The sequence below is a fragment of the Hermetia illucens genome, chromosome 3, assembly GCF_905115235.1.
Source record: "Hermetia illucens chromosome 3, iHerIll2.2.curated.20191125, whole genome shotgun sequence".
In the NCBI taxonomy this organism is placed as follows: Eukaryota; Metazoa; Arthropoda; class Insecta; order Diptera; family Stratiomyidae; genus Hermetia; species Hermetia illucens.
In genome coordinates, this window is record NC_051851.1 from 56599944 (window position 1) to 56613667 (window position 13724).

The window sequence follows — 13724 nt, forward strand, 5'->3', positions numbered from 1 at the left end:
CATTCAGATAAAAGAGATCATTTTGAGAGTCAACGAGGATAAAACAAAATTTATGTTTGAAATGCGATGTACTATAAAACAACAGCGACGTTATATCTGACTATTCGAAAATACAATATTGATGGTTTGGATATACATATTTCATCTAACCTTGCTGGGCAATTGAGGTTAGGTTGCAGTGTAGTGGACAAAGTAGTACTTTACAGTTCATAAATCCTGTTACCTGCTACTTCCTCAAGGATGCTTCACTTGTTATATTTTTTCCAGTTTTAAAAGAAATGTCAAAAAAAAATACTCACAGATCTGAACCACTCCTCGCCATTCTGATTAGAGATTAATCGCAATGCGCCTTTATCGGTCGCGCTACCATCAAAAAGCCTCGTTGTTCTCGAAAGCTATATTATCCATTTATTTTGTATTTCCGAAACCGTTCCGAATCACGCCTTTTTTAAAATCGACCCTTGATTTCTTCTTTTTTTTCTTTCTTTGCTCAGATTTCTCAATTTAATCTTTCATATATAATCAATGTGTGGTCGCGGTGTTTCTAGTGAAAAGGTTTAAGGAATTAAAATGTAACACCGTCTCCGTCGCTAGTGATTATTTTATTCAGCATACTATACATCGATATTTTGAGAACAATTTGTTTCCTTCTTCAGCACACGGGTGTACACGCATTCACTTGTTGAGAAGTTGACACTTTTGCACTACTTTGTGGAATTGAAAATTTTACGGGCGAAACCGTCAGTATTTTTTTAAAAAGTTGCCGTCTTGACTACAAGTTGTCCGGGCACTAAAGTGTGGGAGATCTCTGTATGATGGAGCTCGTCTCTGTATGATGTCATTAAGTGCCTGATGACTTCGGAATAACTCAGTTCTTTAAATATCTATTTTGCAATTAACAAATGTAGCCTCTTTCCGCTAGCCCCCACTTGCAAAGCACGAGTCTGAAAATGTGTCTTTCCGCTGGACGAAATTGGCAGTTTTTCCTTTCATGGTAGCAAATTACTCATTACAATTAGCGTTCCGTCCCCACGTACTCGAGGAGGGCGATCAGATCCGAGTCTGGAAGGGACTCATCTGAAGTGGCTCTGCCACGAAGCCTCACCGGAGGTTATCTAGTACCATGGGAACCGGGATGGCCCTCTGAGAGCATATGCTTCAGGAGAATTCTTGGAGGATGTGTTCTCGGCCCGGTTATTTGCGGTTGGCCCCCTAGTGGGACTTCCATGGTGGTTGTGGTTGGGGCTCAAGCGTGGAGTTGCGCTGTACAACTCGGGTGCCGTACCCCTTAGTTGCGGCAGAGGTGTTAGATAGGCGTCGCATCCACTGGTATGAATGCTGAGCCTGCACTCAGTATAAACCAGGACCGCTGTGCTTGTATGGCGGGGCCCTGATTGTGGTCCCAAAATCAATCCGTGTCCGAACAGGACCGTGGTACTATGCCTACATGGCAGGTACTCATGTTAAACCTCCCCAGGACTTTCATTACACCTATGCGTTATCGTCGACTGTTTATCGAGATTTGTTTCAATTGCTTTAGGAGCTGGGAAGAACAATTTTGTGCGGAGACCGTTAAGTTCAACGGCTTTACTTTGTTTGAATGGATTTTTGCCCGAGGTAATTTCAATTTTATTTTGGGAAGTTGTGCGTATGGAACGCTACTGGAGGTTATACAGTTAAGAACCGTGGTGAAGTGTTCCTTTTACCCCTTCAGCTGCTTGTCATCGTGAATGAAAACTTAAGAAAGCATGGCTATTTGCCACACCTTCTGTTTCCCTGACTACCACAACAATAAATTTCCTTTCGTCATGACGTACACTACGTTGAACTTCCCGGAATCGCAACTCAAGTGCGTAACGTTTGTCAACACTCCCGAGCGATCAATAGAGCCTTCATACCCTGGTGTTTGAGGATCTGCCTCCACGATTCTGCATTCACCCAGACGTAGTCAACGGCTTGAGTAGCATCATAGAAAAAAAGATAATTAATGGCGGCTCAATGCTCATAAATATTCCCTGGCGAGATAGCTTTCCCACTGCTGAATGACAGCTGAATTATATAACCGGCGATTTTGAACTTGAAAGGTAGCAGCTCTCCAGCCTTGCCCTTTCTGCAAGCGGGGAATACTTAATCCCTACTTCAATGAAAAGTCACTATCTTAGTAGGGTAAATAACTTATATATGACCAGTAATAATAAGGTGCCATCTACTTCCTGGGACGCCTGGGTGTTATATTTTGATTATAGTGACTAATTCTTCCTGGTTTGGAAAACGTCTTGGAGGGAGGTAGCTACACATTACAGTTTGCTTTCAAATTTTCATTTTTCTGTCCAAAAAGGAGTGACAAATGCTTTTAGATTCGTTAATCATGAGATACTTAAATAATTCAATGACACAGACTCAAATTTCGCAGATCATAGCCAACGAGTCCGTTCTCTAAAATTAAATACAAAGGTGTGGTACAGGCTATAGGATGCGCTGTTTCCTATTCTCCATTTTCAAGAAGATAGGACATTTACATAGTCCCTTCTCCTTGTTGCTATTCCTTCTCTTGCTTTTACTGGGACTGGGTTTCAGCAGCTTCATTGGTGTGTCCATGCTAGCTGAAGCAGGTGTGAGCGGCTTTACTAATAAAGAATTGATGAGTCTAATTGGTCTATTTCCAGACTCAATATCTGAACTGGGGTGAACGCGATTATGTTAAAAAAAATTTAGTTTCCCATCTACAGGCACTTCATATCTATAAGAGCTCAACCTGTACACATGTCAATTGTTAAGGTTTTTGAATTGATTTTAAGGCATTAACTAGTATCATCTCTACTTCGGGCTGAGCGATAGTCATTGAATGATAATTACAGTTGGAATGATCAGCAATATTGCCTTCAGCTTGAGAATATAATCTAATTTTGCAACAACACGAAATATGATAAACAACAAAACTTGAGCATTTGCTCCGACCTTTTATATTCATACGTATACGACTCGAATCTTCGGTCTTTTTGTAGCAAAATCTTCAAAGAAGCGCAGCCTTCTATTGAGAGGCAGATAACTAAATAAAGAAGATATTCCATGAAGTTCATTCAGTAATTGAGGCCAACAAATCGAAACTCACCGAGATAAAGTCGACAATACTTTTACAGCTCAGGAATCTAACAATTGCATCCGAATGATACCTTGATATTTCTCATTTTCATTTCTTCATCTGCACTGCATTCTTCGAGTGTTGACTTTCAATGTGGCGCAACTTCCATTAAATATCATTTTCCTATTAAGCAAAATTGCACCGCATCAAACTACGAGCGGAAGGTCACTTGAACAAGAATGGTTATTGCTTAGCACTCTCTATTGGAGGATTAAAACTATGAGGTAATAATAACAGTCATAGTATTTGAAATGACCAATTGATTATCAAATAAAGATTTATCTTCAATTGTCCATGAAACTTTTTATCTTTCGCTTATCTCACGTTCTGATCGCGAATATAGCAATACTGGAAGTGTGTCGTGGCATGACGAAAATGATGTCCGGCTTTTAATTCTGCCACAAAATTTATTGATGACGGCAATGAATATAGTATTGTTCATATTGAACGTTTTTAATAAAGTACGCACAAGTGCAGGAATTTTATGCTTCCTTCTGGATAATATCCAAGCAATTTCTTTCGCATTTACCTCGATTTTAAGGGACTTCCATAAAATTATATGGACTGGAAACATAGATGGATTCCTCTCACTCGTGGATATAAATATGGCGAATTAAGATTTTTATCGGAGCAGATGAAGTGGAGTTCAGCAGTGAGAAAATATATTATCCATTGCTTGATGTTCTAGGTTGTAAAAGTAAGGGTACATTCTCGATAAATGTAATGTAGAGTGATAACAGCTCTTTAATAACTTATTTATTATTGATTGGATTCATTGCTGAATATCGAGTTTTAAAAACGCTGAATTGGAATCGGCTGATAATATCATTTATAATAACCAACTACTCGACTATACAATTAATAGCGATTGATTTAATCCAAAAACGTCCATTCGATACGTTCACATACGCATCATTTGGACCCACGTCAAATATAGATATATATTGTATGTAGTAATTTTAAATTTAGATTGGAAAAGTTGAATTTAAAGCCTCTGATTTTTATATTTTTTTCCTGCTTCCGGCTAGAAAGGGAATTAGCTTTAATTTTGAGTTCATAATATTGTATACAATTAAAAAACTTTTAGTAACGGTGTAGGAAAGATTTTCAAGTGTAGAGGATAGGTCTCCCTAGTTTCAGCTCGGCTGGTTCACCATTTAGGTCTTTAGGTCGCGGGTCCTTATTTATACATTTCAACTCATTCTGTGATTTTGCGATTGCGAAGGAAACTTTAAGCCAGTTCAGGGGGCTAGATCTTTCTACCGCTTCGTTCAGATTCCTACTTTTCATCGCGAACCTTAGGTAGTGAAACATCACATGTTCTGGATTCTCCGCTACGTCACTATATCTAGGACCATTCGGCGGATCTTCCAAGAATGACAGAGATTCCGATTACGAAAGTCACGCGGTTGCACGTAGAAGTGGTTCAGCTTCTGATTTTACATAAATATACACATAACAATTGGTAACAGCGGTAGGATTATGTTAGCCAGAGCGGTGAAGTCCGAAGATTTAAGAGTAGAAAATTCTAAAACCAGTTGGCGACGTCGGAACTACAGACTTTTCGCAGTTCTGAAATTGTTTGTAGCCAATATTGACGAAAATGATTTTCAGTGTGATTGTATATCGGCTATTGAGGCTCGTTAAAAAATATCTAATATAAATAGAAAGTGGAGGTCATTTTCTAGCTACCACGCAAACAATCATAGAAAACATTTTATATGAAACGAGACGAAAAAGGATAAATAGCAGGAGGTTACTGAAGAACGAAAGAAAAATATTCGAGCAGTAATAGGATAACTAACGGAAAGTACAAAATATCAGGAACAATCGATGTAAAAATTTTGAAAATAGCATTAGAAAAGGACGAAAATATAAGGCATTATTTTAGGACATCACCGAGGGAAAGCAGTGAGTAGTTGGATATTATTGAGACTCAAAAAGGCAACATGCAGAAGATTCGTCTTCCGGATATTGTTTGAATTTGTATGGAAGAAAAGCACTGCACATTCTTCAATCATTTACGCATGAAAAGTTTTGCGCATGCAAATACAAGAAACACACCTAAGCTTCTTTGACACACCCGCAACTAGTTACACCATACATAACCTGCATATACGCCACCAAATTCCGTGCCGTTTAGAAATTCGATTTACTGCTGTTCCTGTATGTAGTCTTCATGACAAGACTACAACGAAAACCACACAACGTTCCCATTGGTCTGGATGACAACAGTGGGTAAAATTTTGTATGCAATATGCACGACAGTCGAAGACACAAAGATATGAGGATAAGTTGAAATAATAATAATAATCCATCCTTCCTCACTGCTGGGATTACCTACCTTATCCCTAAGAAGGACACAGTGCAGGACCTCGCAGATACAAGACCGATTACTTGCTTACCAACCCTCTAAAATTCATCACGTCCATTATTAGTGGAAGCGTCAATATGCACCTCAAGACCAACAACATTCTGTCCGAGGAGCAGAAGGGCTGCCGAGTTGGGTCAAGGGGCTGCAAAGAGCAACTCATTATCGACTCGGCAGTGGTAGGGCAAGCAACTAGAGGCCAAAAAAACCTCTTTAGTTGCTATATCGATTATGCCAAGGCTTTTGATAGCTTTCCGCATACCTGGCTAATCGATATCCTACATCTGTATCGCATTGATCCGAAACTAATACAGTTTTTGGCAACAGTCATGGAAGGATGGCCTACCACTTTATCAGTCCTTACATCTGAGGGTGCGTCCGTATATGGATGGGCTCTGAGGTATTAAGAGCCCATCCATATACGGAGGGGCATCTTCCAGGCGAATTTGTTGAGCCCCCTTTGGTTTTGTATGGCACTGAACCCCCTTTCATGGCTACTGAATGATGCTAGAGGGCATGGTTTTGCAATAAAATATGGCTTACGTGCTAAGTGCGAACGGAGACACTTGATGTACTTAGATGACATCAAGCTGTATGCTGGGACTAACGACCATCTTAGAAGTCTGTTGCGAATAATAGACATGTTCAGCCGTGATATTCGGATGGAGTTTGGATTAGACAAGTGTCGAATCCAAGCCATCCGCAAAGGTCGTCACGAGCCGCATGCCGGACATAGCATTGGTGACCTCCACATCGAAGCTATGACGGAGACAGACTTCTACAAGTACCTAGGCATTCTGCAAGGAACCCATGCTTAAGTTGGTGGTCTGAAGGATCCTCTGATGTCCGAATTCCTCCGACGTGTAAAGTTGGTGCTGAAATCGTATCTCTCAGGGAAGAATAAAATAAGCGCGTTGAATGTATTCGCTATCCCTTCACTGGCTTATGCATTCGGAATATTGCCGTGGACGAAGACCGATCTGGAAAACGTCCAGCGGCGGATGCGGACAACTATGTCCAAATTCCGAATGCATCATCCTAAGTGTGCCATGGAGCGGATGAAACTGCTTCGTGACATCGGAGGTAGGGGCGTGTTTGACGTGGCGGCACAACATCATCGCCAAGTCGACTCGCTGCACGCTTATTTTTACAACAAAGAGCAGGCGAGTCCCTTGCATGCGGCTGTCTGTAAGGCAGACTGTGGGCTGACTCCACTTAACTTGAAGGATCGATCTTTCAATCCTCTGAGTGAGGTGAAGTCGGATCAAGAGCGGATGGATGAATGGAAGTCGAAGGCAATGCACGGTAAACACGTGATTTGTCTTTGGTAGCCATTCGTCGATTTGCATTTGTTGAACAGATGCGTGTGTGCTGGGGAACTCTTTGCTGAGACGGAGGGGTTTATGTGTGCCATTCAGGATGGCGTGGTTGCCACCCGAGCTTATAAAAAGCTCATCATGAAAGAATGGGTGGAGAACGACCAGCGCAGAATGTGTTGTTCAGCGTTAGAGACGTTGGACCATCTCATTTCTGACTGTACTGTTATGGCACCGGTGCAATACATCACCAGCATCGGTGAGATGTTAGCGAAGAAGAGCGAATATCGAAGACGGGAAAATAGATAAAGATCAGGTGCACTTATGAAGTAGAAATGCTCTATCAAGCTGGCATTGGTGAAGGCTTAAATCAATGAGTGTATTCTAGTAGCGAAGGTAATGCCATCGCAAGTGTTGCAGAACGAAGATGATATTCGATGAAAATTTAGGGCGAATTTTCAGAAAGTGACGGATAGACCCAAGCATTGAAAGATTTTCCACAGTATTCATCGCAGGTATAAAAATTGGAACAGGACGATAGCGCAGCGTGTGCCATACACGGGCAATGATGACATCATCCACCTTCTGAAGGCTGATCAACTGCAGACTGAATGACGCTAGAGGGCATGGTTTTGCAATCAAATTTAGCCTGCATGATAAGTGCATGCTAACACATTTAGTCGGATTGAATTTGGATTAGACAAGTGTCGCCCCCATCGAAGCTATGATCGAGGCAAACTTCTAGAAATAGCTAGAAATTCTGCAATGAATCGAATTAGGGATCTGAAGGATGCTCTGATGTCCAAATTGCTGCGACGCGTGAAGCTGCTACTGAAATCGAATTCCTCGGGGAAAAATAATATAATCGCACTGACTGTGTTTTCAATCCCTTCACTGGCTTATGCATTCGGAATAGTGTCATGGACAAAAACCGACCTGGAAAATGTCTAATGGACCACTATGTCCAAATGCGGAATGCATCATGCAAACTCTGCTATGGAGTGGATCAACTTGCCTGGTGACGTGGAGGAACAACATTATCGTATGTAGTTATTTTTACAGCAAAAAGCAGGCTATTTGTAAGGCATTCTGTGGGTTGATTCTACTTAACTTGAATGGTCGATCTTTAAATCCTGTGGGTGGAATGAAGTCAAAACAGGAGCTGATCGATGAATGGAAGTCGAATGCAATGCACTGAACTATGAACCACCGGGTCGGGAAATCAAAAGAAATTTGGCGTTTTGAGCAAGAGGTTATAGTTCCCATAATACTGTCAGCTACAGGTTTGTACCTAAATCCTTCACGGGTTCCCTTGATGTCCTGGGACTTTCACACATTTTGGTTGAAACCATACCGAAGTACACTATTCTGTATACCTGTTCTTTTCTATCTTTTGAGTAGGAAGGATCGTCCTAGCTTAAATGCTTGCCACATTGTACTAGAATTAGCTAAACACTGACATCTGCCTGACAACTCGGAAAAACAATTCAAATCAAGAAAAATAGGAATAATAAGTATCACTTAAATTGTACCGCCGAGCAGTGAGTTTGCTTCGTGACATTGAGAACAATGGCGTAGCACAACACCACCGCCAAATCGATTCACTATGCGCTTACTTTTACAGCAAGGGGCCAGTGAATCTCTTGCAAATGACTGTTTGTAAAGAAAATTGCGGGCTGACTCCACTTTCTTGAGAGATCGACTTTTCAGTTCTTTGAGTGGAGTGCCACCACCAAGTTTAGGAGAAACAGTCCGTGCAATTCATCAGCTAAAAAATCATAAGTCGCCAGGAGCCGACGGAATTACAGCCAAATTGGTTAAATATAGAGGCGACCAGTTACACCAAGTGGTTTATCAACTTGTGCTCAAGGTATGGGACAGCGAATCAATGCCTGACGATTGGCAACGAGGCATTATCTGTCTCATACATAAAAAGGGAGATATCACACAGTGCAGCAATTATAGAGGTATCACGTTGCTGAGTACCATCTATAAGATATTCTCCACCATCATGCTAGGCCGGATAGACCCATACGGTCAGAACATCATTGGCCGATACCAAAGAGGCTTCACTCCTGGCAAATCAGCAACAGATCAGATTTTCTCTTTGCGGCAAGCGATGGAAAAACTGTTGGGATATGGAAAACAGTTGCACCATCTGTTCATCGACTTTAAAGCCGCCTATGATAGCATAGCCAGGGTAAAACTATACACGGCCATGAGAGAATTCGGTATCCCGACGAAATTAATAAGACTGACTAGGCTGACCCTGACCAATATGCGAGGCCAGATAAAAGCAGCAACATCACTCTCAAGACCATTCGACATCAACAACGGTCTACGACAAGGGGATGCCCTATCATGCGTCCTCTTTAACCTGGCCCTCGAGAAAGTGATCCGTGATGCTGAGGTAAATTCAAGGGGTACGATCCTCTTTAAGTCCACCCAACTACTGGCCTATGTTGACGATATCGACATCATGGGAAGAACCACCCAAGACGTACAAACTGCCTTCATCCAGATCGAGCAGGCGGTGATTGGCGCGAGATCTTGGGCTGCACATCAATGAAGGCCAGACAAAATATATGGTGGCAACGTCAGCACCGAAGACGAATCAACCAACAACATCAAACCGCACCAAACACGAAGAAGAATAAGGATAGGAGAAAAGATAGGAGAATAGGAGAATACAAGACCGTTGACAATTTCTCCTATCTATGGTCGAAAATCACAACCGATCACAGCTACGATGATGAAATCCGCGCGTTCGAGAGAAGAATCCTCCGAAGAATTTTTGGCCTTCATATAGGATGGACGATTCCGTAGCCTACACAATGACGAAATCTATGAGCGATACCATGACCGTCCGGTTATGGATAAAATCCGGCTCAATAAGGTACGGTGGGCGGGTCACTTAATCCGTATGGATGAGGATGATCCCACCCGGAAAGTCTATAAGGGCAATATCTATGGTAGAAAAAGAAGACGAGGCAGACCCTGCCTAAGGTGGAGCGATGGCGTAGGTGAGGACGATAGACAGCTTTTAGGGATATCGAATTGGTGGACCTCGGCGCAAAACCGGGATGTCTGGAGTTCCTTATTAAGGCAGGCCTAGACCGGATACCGGTTGTTGCGCCGTTGATGATGATGATGAGTGGAGTAGAATCATACCAAGAGTGGATCGATAAATGAAAGTCGAAGGCAATCTACGGTAAACACGTGAATTGTCTCTGGCAGTGATTTGTGGCCACCACTTGTGCACATAGAAAACTGATAATGAAAGGACGGGTGCAGAATGTATGGTTCGGCATTAGAGGCATTGGGACATCTTATTCTACACTCTTATTGTACCAGCGCAACACAGGCACAGACATAACGCTGCAGGGAAGGATCTATCAAAATCTCGCATATCAGCATGGGCTGATCACTGGGACTTGTTTGATTCACTGGTTTGAGCCGCAGACAGTACTCGACAGTTGTGCTTACAACATGTGCCAGGCCTGGCAAGTTCAAACTAATTACCATACACCATACACACAAGTCTGACGTGCTGTTAGTTGACAAGTTGTTGCTATCGAACATAATAGCAATATTGAATATTGTTTAGAAGAAGGTAGACTATGAGCCACTGACCCGGTAAATCAAAGGAATTTGAGGTTTCGAGAGGGTGGTTGCTGGACCTATAATATTGTGAGTTGCAGGTTATTGCACATAAATCTCTGAAGGCTTGTTTGGAGGTTTAATCTGGTTCAAACCATGCAGAAAAACATTATTCTGCAAACGTGCTCGATCTTGCTGGGGAGTTCAGCGGATCTGTCCAATGACTTGTCACCTTTGTATTTTGTAACTACGTAGGATCGCACGAGTATAACTGCTTGGTGCTTAGTACTAGTGTAAGTCATGGTCTTTTGATCATCGCCCCAACACAATCTCATTTAGTCATTACAAATGGCCCCCCTTTACGTTAGATCTCACGTTGGGCGCCATTTGTAATAACAAATTGTGAAGTCATTTAGTCATTCCAAACAATAGGATAATGTTGGCTTTGAGGTGAGGAGTCAGTATGAGGACTAAGTGGTACCTAAAAAACTCATCGTGCATGAACTGAAACCTTTAGTAAATGCGACTTTCGTTGTGTCTGGCAAAATAACAGTACTTAGTATTGAAATCTAAATATCTAATAACTAACATATGGATGCAAATAACCCACATTGGGCGCAGTTTTAGGTTTGACCAGACGTGCTGTTATTACCATAACTATTTTTTTCAGGTTGACTGAAAATTGTTGAATAAATTTAAGTTCATAAAATTATATATATGGGGTAAAAAAATATCACTATTTATTTTAGTTAATTGAATAATTGCTGTATGACCCGCATAATAGTAATTATAACTCGCATTGATTATTTTAACTAGGACCGGAGGGAGAATTGTTGGCAGCAAAGTTAGTGACCGTGTTGTAAGAAGTGGGAATTACATCGTGCTTTGTGTAAAAAAAAACGTGGGTGTGCAATTTTCAAGGTGATGATCGCCTCTGCTATAAAAGATCGCAAAAATCTTGTCTTATAATTTCAGGAAGCTGAAAGAAAACAATAAAATTGTGATCACTCAATCATATCCCACTGGACAATAGATGATATCTTCCGAAAAGTGTTCCTAGGTCTAACTCGCGTTGCGTGACCCACTCATTTCGTATGCAATTACAACCGCTGCCAAGGTGAGATGATTACCACAATTTTGGGCAAAGCGCAAGAAGCAAAGAAGATCAATGATCTTCAAGTATATCGCACAGCCAAAAAAGTTTCAATGTTTCCACCAAAAAGTATCTTGAAACGGGCTGGCGTCAGATAGATACTGCAGAGCCCTGATTCCATTATATCGCCCGTTCTCAGCTTTTTAACTCTCTGTAAGCTCACATTCGCCAACAGAAGTGATCGTGATCGCAGTGATCGCACCGAAAGGCCCACCAACAAAAGCAAATTGGACACAGTCGCGCTTTTTATTTACAAACTATCGCGACGTACAGATTGTCTCCGATTGTGTCTAGAGTCTGACTGACTTGTTCAGCGAAAAGTAATTCTTTTGCGATCGTTTGAACGAGATTCTTTTGTATTACAAGAATCGCTTGCATACGTATATGGGGGTATCTAGATAATTCTTTCCTATATGCATAAATCGTGTACCGGTTGCTACTCGGTTAGGAAATTGTCATTAGTGATCAAGTTTTTATTGCTAAATATACATACAGATAAATATATATATTAGTTTTTGTGCGGTGGCGTTATCTCGGCCGGTTCCCATCTTTTTGGTTAGTATCTTTTTCGCCGTGCGCGTATCTCTGTCATTCAGCGGGTCCTCTAATTTGATGACATGAGTTAACCTTAAGTGTGCTATACATAATTATATTTTTCGTTAAATAAATATTAAGTGATACACTTGAGAGTCACTAGGAGTGTAGTTCACCCTCAACGAAACAGTGAGTGATGTTGTTTACATTTTCCAATTAGTGTTTAATCAACAAAGTAGCCAACACTTCTGAAAGCTTGAATGACGTCGGCCTTACGCGGGGAAACTTTTGAGGTAAGCAGAATGCTCCAATCCGAGCACGTGTTTAGTGAAGTATTTATACTAATGAAGTTTTCTATTAAATCGTTAAAATCGTGGTGTGGTCTCAGCATGGGTTTACTAGAGTCATAAATTTCAAATAATTATTGATGTTATCCCTGAGAACATTTTCTCAACGGAAAGTAGGCAGATTCGAAATTTTTTTACCACGAAAACAATTGGAAGGATGAATAATTTGGAAAGAATAAAAGATAAAGCTTCCTGTGCTAGCAAGACTGAAATAAGTAGAGCTGAAGTGTGGGGATATACTTCGCATAACTGACGGGTGCTCAGGCTATAGTATGGATCCGATGGCTTAGTAGTTAGATAACCAAGCTTTTGGAAATGAAGGTCACGGTTTAAACTTTACTGTCGAAAGAGTGATTAGTATCACAAACTGGATATCGGATATCAGTTGCCCCGCTGAATGCGTTTCTGAGTCAAGTCAGATTAATAATTCCGAGCTAGCGTATTTCTGACTACCTTCTAGCATATTATATTCAGCGTCCATTAATATTAACGTATGGTGTCTCCCACTATTGGTGAGAAATAGACAAATAGCACTCAGAAATAAAGTCGAATACTAACATGTGTATCTGGTAGCTGTCACGACGCTACGGATCGGCTGTTGGCTACTTACGTCAACTTACAACAGGACTAGGTGAAAAGCTTAAACTGTTTTTCAACATTACGTTCCCTTTCGTTACCATCCTGGAAATACACCACCCGGGAGAACGGGTGAGAGAAGTGGAGAGTTGACGGTTCTTGCAAACCCTTCAACACGCAAATGCTGCAAGAGGAACTGGAACACTGCGAAAGCGGTTGTTACCTATAAAAAGGTGAGAGCTGCGATATTGTCCTTTGAACATTTCAAAGCACCTGGCATGGGTGGCATCTATCCGACAATGCTAAAGGAGGTTATGGAGAATTTAGAGCGACCTCTAAAAATTGTTTTTCGAAGATGTCTTGTTCTGGGTTATGTGCTTTCCTCTTGGCAAAAAGTTAAGATAGTTTTCTTACCGAAACCTGGGAAAAATGATTATTCTAATCCAAAGAACTTCAGACAGATCAGTTTGACTTCATTCTTGCTGAAAGGTTTGGAGAGACTGGTGGAGCGTCACATTCGTGGAAACGCACTTAGGTCACACCCACTTAGTGAAAACCAACATGCTTACCAATGTGGAAAGTCCTGTGAGTCTGCTCTTCATTCTTTGGTCACAAAGGTAGAGGATGCAACTTTGAATGGTGAGTACGCGATGGGGGTGTTCATGGACATTGAAGGGGCTTTTGA

The 13724-nt window shown here is 41.4% G+C and overlaps 2 protein-coding genes across 2 annotated transcripts in view; one reads left to right on the top strand and one right to left on the bottom strand.

Annotated features, from left to right (window-relative positions):
- The window catches only part of LOC119651000, a 614818-nt gene that overhangs the window by 86269 nt on the left and 514825 nt on the right, over nt 1-13724 (bottom strand). The gene's annotated exons all lie outside the window — the stretch shown is intronic.
- Nucleotides 11712-13724, top strand: part of LOC119650999 (actin cytoskeleton-regulatory complex protein PAN1-like) — a 375349-nt gene continuing 373336 nt past the window's right edge. The window contains exon 1 of the mRNA XM_038054284.1: nt 11712-12409. The gene's annotated coding sequence lies outside the window, so the exon portion shown is untranslated. The remainder of the gene's footprint in view (nt 12410-13724) is intronic.